The sequence below is a fragment of the Callithrix jacchus genome, chromosome 1 (assembly GCF_049354715.1).
Source record: "Callithrix jacchus isolate 240 chromosome 1, calJac240_pri, whole genome shotgun sequence".
In the NCBI taxonomy this organism is placed as follows: domain Eukaryota; kingdom Metazoa; phylum Chordata; class Mammalia; order Primates; family Cebidae; genus Callithrix; species Callithrix jacchus.
Window position 1 is genome coordinate 89,416,684 of NC_133502.1, and position 7,743 is coordinate 89,424,426.

The window sequence follows — 7,743 nt, forward strand, 5'->3', positions numbered from 1 at the left end:
CAGGCAATTCTCCTGCCTCAGCCTCCTGAGCAGCTGGGATTACAGGCAAGCGCCACCATGCTCAGCTAATTTTTTGTATTTTTAGTAGAGACGGGGTTTCACCATGTTGACCAGGATGGTCTCGATCTCTTGACCTCGTGATCCACCTGCCTCAGCCTCCCAAAGTGCTGGGATTACAGGCGTGAGCCACCGTGCCTGGCCCCTATTTTCTCTTTTTCTTAGGTAGTCCAGTTAAGGGTTTGTAACTTTGTTGATCTTTTAAAAAATCTAATTCTTGGGCCAGGCACGGTGGCTCACGCCTGTAATCCAAGCACTTTGGGAGGCCGAGGCAGGTGGATCTGGGGTGCATGTCTGCCAGGACCTCTTGTCCAGCAAGAGGGTTCCAACCTGGATAGGGGGGTGCGTGGAAGACAAAGATGATAGACAGCTGGGGTCTGGAGGGTTGAGAAGTCAATGCTTCACCAACAACTTTATTTAGCTCAGAGTCATTTTATATACATTTCTTGAAACTTCACTTATGTCAGTTCAATACATTGTTCCATGAGATCAAGGGGAACAGAAAGTTTTACAGTGAAACTACAAGTTACAAGGTAAATCAGGTGGTTACAGTAGAAAGATCAGATACACAATGGAACCCAGCAGGTGGGTCTTGTTATCTATTCAATAAAAGTTCAGATCTATCATCTCGCTACACAGAAGGTTCTCCTAAACTGTGACAGTCAATCACTACTGTCTTGACAGAACAAAGAAGAATATGCTTGTGAAAATGAACATACTGCTACACGACTGCTAACCATCAGGTCACAGTGCACTTCAAGACTGCATGGCCGTCTAGTGATTGTCCGCAGTAGTTTATCTTTAACCTAAAGCCTCTTTTAGTTCCTGCTGTTCTTAGCTCGACTTCCTCCAACTGGAGACTCTGTGTCTGGGCTCAAACTCACCACAAGGTGAGACCCAATTTACTAGGAGTCTCACATGGGAGTGTTCCCCACAGGTGGATCACGAAGTCAAGGGATCAAGACTATCCTGGTCAACATGGTGAAACCCCGTCTCTACTAAAAATACAAAAAATTAGGTGGGCATGGTGGCGCATGCTTGTAATCCCAGCTCCTCAGGAGGCTGAGGCAGGAGAATTGGCTGAACCCAGGAGGCAGAGGTTGCAGTGAGCCGAGATCGCGCCATTGCACTCCAGCCTGGGTAACAAGAGCGAAACTCCGTCTCAAAAAAAAAAAAACACCTTTCTTTGGAAGACATCTGTGTATTTGCCTAGGCCCAGTTTGTTGAAGAGGTCAGGGAGGTCAGAGCCTTTGAAAGAGCCATTTAGGTTACACCCATAGCTTCCTGTCAGGGAGGAAATGTAGTCCATGTAATTGCTACTGCTGAGATGGTGTTCCGTTGATTTGTTTTGTTAACACTTAGGGCTGCCTATAGAAGCTGCAAAGGTCTTTAGTTTTCTTTTCTTGTAGCTTTGGTTGTGGAATCAAGGTAATTTCGGCCTCATATGAATTTGAGAGTGTTTCCTTTCTTTAATTCCTTGGAAGAATTGAGGAAGATTGGTATTGATTTTTGAGACAGAGTTTCACTCTTGTTACCCAGGCTGGAGTGCAATGGCATGATCTCGGCTCACCGCAACCTCCACCTCCTGGGTTCAAGCAATTTTCCTGCCTCAGCCTCCCGAGTAGCTGGGATATAGGCGCACGCCACCATGCCCAGCTAATTTTTGCATTTTTAGTAGAGACGGGGTTTCACCATGTTGACCAGGATGGGATGGTCTTTGTCTCTTGACCTCGTGATCCAACCGCTTCAGCCTCCCAAAGTGCTGGGATTACAGGCGTGAGCCCTTGCACTCTTCCAAAGTGCTCTGGGCCTGTTGCTACAAACAGATATTTGGAAACCTTCATGAAACTTGCCTTTTCGTACTCTGAGGGAGGCTTCACTGGGTACTTGTAAGAGATCAGAACAATCTGCTTTTATATAAAATAATGTAGTTTCTAAAAAAAAAAAAAACAAAGATTGTCCCCCAGAGGGGCACCCGGCCCATAGATTTTTTTTTTTGAAACGGAGTTTTGCTCTTGTTACCCTGGCTGGAGTGCAATGGCTCAACCTCGGCTCACCGCAACCTCTGCCTCCTGGGTTCAAGCAATTCTCCTGCCTCAGCCTCCCGAGTAGCTGGGATATAGGCGTGCACTACCACGCCCAGCTAATTTTTGTATTTTTAGTAGAGACAGGGTTTCACCATGTTGACCAGGATGGTCTCCATCTCTTGATCTCGTGATCCACCCGCCTTGGCCTCCCAATAGTGCTGGGATTATAGGCATGAGCCACCACGCCCCGCCCTGTAAATTATTTTCTGTGCTAATTGTTTATCTATGTGATATTGTCAGGACATATGTTGCAAAAATAATTCTACTAGACTGTGAGTTCCATGAGAGCTAAGAGCAGGAACTGCATTGTTTACCTGGTTGAAACTAGACATGCAAAACTCCCTCTCAAAAAAATAAAATAAAATAAAATTTACAGGCTGGGCGCAGTGGCACACACCTGTAACCCCAGCACTTTGGGAGGCCAAGGCAGGTGGATCATGAGGTCAAGAGACTGAGACCATCCTGTTCAATGTGGTGAAACCCCGCCTCTACTAAAAATACAAAAAATTAGCTGGGCATGGTGGCACGCACCTGTAATCCCAGCTACATGGGAGGCTGAGGCGGGAGAATTGCCTGAACCCAGGAGGCAGAGGTTGCGGTGAGCTGAGATTGCACCATTGCACTCCAGCCTGGGTAACAAGAGCGAAAATTCCGTCTCAAAAAAAAAAAAAAAAAAAAAAAAAAAAAGGATGGCTTTAGAGCGCTGAACACCAATGAAGTTATCAGCACTGAATGACCTTCTCATAGCGGCTCTACACAAGTCTTCGTCTTCACACAATCTAGAAATAGCCTCTAGATTCTGTGCTCTTTCTTTGCTAAGAGGAGCAAATAGAAAATTCAGGTTGTTGTCATCTGCTAAGGAGTGAAGGTCAAAGTAGTATTTGGCATAAACACTGGCAGGAACATTAATAATAAACTGAAGAAGCTCCAAAAAATGCCTTTCCATTTCATTCATGTCCTCAACTGTAATGTCCTTGAGGATCTGGCAACAGTCCACGTTCCACACAGCCTGATCAGCCCAAACCTTGGAGGCAAGAAGAATGGCTCCCAGGACAATCCTTTTCCAATTAGGGGGACAAATGTCGATTTCAGCATAAGTTAAAAGCCTTTCTAAAAAAAGTTCCTGTTGCACATTCAGCTCTTATCTGTGCAGCACTAAAAAGAGTATGAACAAATCTGTAAATAAATTTGTGCTCAGGATCATGCTTAAAGTATTTCTCTGGAACTTCTTCTCGTGTAAGTGGATGTGATCTCTCATCAAAAATATCCAGGGATTATTTGCATCTCTGTTCTTTATGTGGTAATATATTGCTAAGGTCACACATTTTACTGTGGTTCTAAGATTAGGCTGGCTGACTGTGCTGTCATCTAGAAATATTGTTGAGCATGAGCTATACTTTTTAGTAAGCTGCCCTGGATACATGGTTTAAATGGTTGCTCTTCCTCTTTTCTCGCACATCTGTTTGAGATTTGCTCAGGAAAATTGTGCTTGCCCTTGGATGGTCAGAAGGGTTCGACTCCAAAGCTAAATCTTCGGGCATCTCGCGGTCGCTGATGTGCTGCAGGTGGTGGCCCTCGACCTCTCCGAAATCCAACTCAGCAGGCTCCACAGCAGCGGGTGCTACCACCACGCGTCTCCCGACGCTGCCTCGTAGATGTCAGAAGTGCAGTACAGCTCAGCAGACCCTGCGCCCCGGCCCAGCTTGGGGCTGGCATTGGCGGACACGCAACAGGTCAGCGTGTTCCCCATGGGGCGCCTCCACATCTCTCCACCACCACCGGCACCTTCGCTCACCCCCTATTACACGGCCCTCAGCAGCCGCCCCCTCCCCCACAAATGACGTGGTCGGGGCTGCACCACGAAAGCAGATGCTGCCTCTCCCGCGTCTCGCCAGTGGTTCGCCTGTCAGCCCCGCGACCCGGCCCAGGACAGGGCTTGGGCCTCGGCCGCACTTCCGCCACTGCGCTGCTGCTGCTTCCCCTGAGCTGACTTGCCTGCCGAGACTCCAATTTTTCATTTCTCAAATAGAGATATTAGAATCGATCTCCCAGGAGGAATGCAGTACGTCTGCACTTAATGGCATGGATAGGTTCTTAGAAACTGCAACTTTAAGTAAAATGCTGTACTATATAACAAAACCAATTTTACCATAGGCTAATTGATATAAATAAGATTTAAGTTCCCATGGCACACAGTGTTATTTCACTCAGTTGAAATTTCAAAGAACCTATCAATGACATTAATTTATGACATACTGTATATGTAATGTGTCTAATACATTATGTTTTACATGAACATTGAGTGATATTTGAAGGGCCAATAGAGGCAATGAACATGGGCTCTGGAGTCAGACTACCTGGGTGAGCTTCATAATTATGCGGCCTTGAGACACTTACCTCCTGTAATGCACCCTCTGGATAAACAGATTGTGTGTGTGTGTGTGTGTGTGTGTACACATGCATATATATATATATATATATATATATGAGAAAATTTATGATAAAGAAATTAAGGAGGCGGAAAAGTCCCAAGATCTGCAGTGGGCAAGCTAGAGACTTGGGAGAGCCAATGGCATAGTTCCAGTCTGAGTCTGAGGAGCCAATGTTTCAGTTGAGTCTGAAGACAGAAAAGACCAATGACTAAGCTCAAACAGCCAGGCAGGAGGAGCTCTTTATTATTTTCAGAAGAATCAGTCTTTTTGTTCTTCTCAATTCAGACTTTCCAGTGATTAGATGAGGACCACTCACATTAAGAAGGACAATCTGCTTTCTTTAACTAGTCTACTGATTCCAGTGTTAATCTCATCAGAAAACACCCTCATGGAAATACCCAGAAGAATGTTTGATCAAATGTTTGGGCACCCCATGCCCAGTCAAGTAAATGCATGAAATCGACCATCATACCTTCGATGAGCCTCACTTTTCTCAGGTGAAAGACCAAAATGATAACAATAACCTTCCTTGGAAGTTATGAAAATCCAGTAAATCAACAGTTGTGTATTTTACAATAGTACCTGGCGTACAATAAGCAGTATGTGTGGATATGCTGAACTAAATACATGAGTAAAACTGAGGAAAAGGAGCTGTCTCCCACCTTCCAGTCTAGAGATATTATCCTATCCCTTTGGGTCTCAGGGAATAACTAATTTTGTTTTTTCACCTCATTTAATGTTTGAGTTTCACATTCAGTCAATAATCTTATAAGTTATTTCTTCTTCTAAACATTTTATTCTGTTTAGAAAAGCTACTTGATTTCATTGTAAGTGGAGTAAACAAACAAAAAAAACCCTTGTTGATTGGCATTCCAATTGAGAAAAGCAAAAAAAAAAAAAAAAAAACTTGTTTTTTTAAAATTAAAATATCATTGTATTGCTTATTGCCTTTTAGAAATGAGACATCCTTAAATAATACAAGTGAAATGGGGAAAAATGAATATAGATTTTTTTCTCTATTATTCAGAATTGGATTTTAAAATGAGTTAACTATATTCTAAATACAGGCATCATATAGGATGAAAAGCTTAAAAAAGTCTCTGTTCTTTTCTCCTTCCTTAAATATTATGCATCAAAATATTTACATATTTTCAAGATGTGTCTTATCAGATATTTAATATGTATATATGCCTAGTTTTAATGGGCTTTCATTGATAGCCTTTCTACAAGTGGTGATTAAAAATCTCAGCTTAGATGGTGGTCTGTTTTTTACTATACAAGCAGAGTATTATGTAAATCTCCCAGGCACTTGGTCACAGATGTGGCTGAAGGACCATGGCTCAGATGGGTTGCAAAATATCAAGGAACAGTGTGGCCAATAAACATTACCTCTTCAACTGGATTGCCCAGGAGGACACATTGGGACTCATTAAGGAAGCAACAAACCCCAGAGAGAACAGAGAAGAGCGAGACAGGACAGCTGCACACCTGGGACTGGCATGGAGCCAAGGAAGGTTTCTCACCACAGGGAAAGGTTGAGTGAGCAGAAGCTTCCAGGGGCCCATACTCCTGCCATGGACCTCTGCAATCCTGGGCACAGGAGATCCCCTGGCCCTCTCTCCCCAGGGCCTCCAGACTGACACAGAAAGCTGTGTGGAGTCTGGGCAGACCGTCACTCAGGCACACATGGAGCGCCAAGGGTCTTGGGCTGATGAGCATCCCAGGGCCAGCTGCCATAGCTCTGCCAGCAGGGGAGGCCTGGCCCTCTTGCATGTTCCCAGGATACATGTTGCATTCACATTGCTGAGGACCAAACAGACTTCAGCTTTGCCACACCTTGCCAGCCAAAACTTACTGGCCTGGGTTTCCAGTCCAGCCAACACATCCCTGCCTGAACACTCAGGCTAGTAGCGACTCTACACTTCCCTGGGGAAGAGCTCCCAGAGTTCTGCCATTTCTACTGCTGCAGCCCCCACTTCTGCCCTGAGGCTGGAGAGGGAGTAAATGACAAGCCTAAGGACCATGGTTGGTCTCCAACACAGTGCAGCTGCCATACAGAAAAGCAACCAGACTATTTTCCATGTAGATCCCTGCCCCTGCTACTCCTCACTGTACAGGACCTCCCAACCTGGACCCCCAGCACAGCCATCCTGCCTCTGCCTGAGCACTTCAGTCAGTGGTGGCACTGAGATCACCTGGGAAGGAAATTCCAGAGGCAATCCAAAGGCTCTCTACTGTCTCAGCTGCAGGGATATTGCCCTTGCTGCCCTTGGGCTAGGGAAAGAACAAAGATCCTGACTGCTTTGCTGGAACCTCCAGTATGCTGCAGCTGCCATATGGAGAGGAACCCAGTCTCTCTTTCCTGTGAACCCCTGACCCCCTGCTCTACACCAGGCAGGGCCCCTGGATTGGGCCTGCAGTGCAGTCACCCCACCCCCAGCTGATTATTCCCATTGGTAGCAGCTTCAGGTCTCTCTGGGGTAGAGTTCTCAGAGTCAGCTGACAATCCTTCTGACACCACTGCTACAGCATTACCTCTATTGCCACCACCAGGCTTGGAAAAATGAAGAACCTGAGTGTCTTACAACTCCAGCACACCACAGGCACTCAGGTTCTTTGTTCTTTCCTCAAAGAGGCCAGACTGTCTTCCCTGTGAGCACCCAACCCCAGCTCATCACCAGGCAGGGACCCCAGCTTGGGCCTGTGACATGGCCATTCCACCCTGGGCTGATCGTTTTGCTTAGCAGAGGCTCTGCCATTTCTCTGGGTTGGAGCCCCAAGAGGTAAGTGTAAGGCCCTCTGACATTGCCACTGCCAAGATCCCTGCCCCTGCTGCCTGCAAGCTGGGGAGGGAACAAAAAGCCTGAGCTGAACCCTCACTCATTCTGTAAGGCCAGCATCATTCTGATATCAAAAACCTGTATGAGAGACGATGGAAAAAGAAAACTTCAGGCCAATATCCCTGATGAATATAGATGCAAAAATCCTCAACAAAAATCCAGCAGCATATTGAAAAGCTAATCTACCACAATCAAGTAGGCTTTATTCCTGGTATGTAAGGTTGGTTCAACATACATAAATCAATAAATATGATTCATCGCATAAACAGAACTAAAAACAAAAACCCCATGATCATCTCAATAGTCATAGAAAAGTCTTTCAACAAC

At 45.5% G+C, this 7,743-nt stretch overlaps 1 pseudogene; it reads right to left on the bottom strand.

Annotated features, from left to right (window-relative positions):
* Positions 1 to 2,832: 2,832 nt before the first annotated feature.
* LOC128931676 (cyclin-Y-like protein 1 pseudogene) lies at positions 2,833 to 3,915 on the bottom strand (annotated as a pseudogene).
* Between the last annotated feature and the right edge of the window lie 3,828 nt (positions 3,916 to 7,743).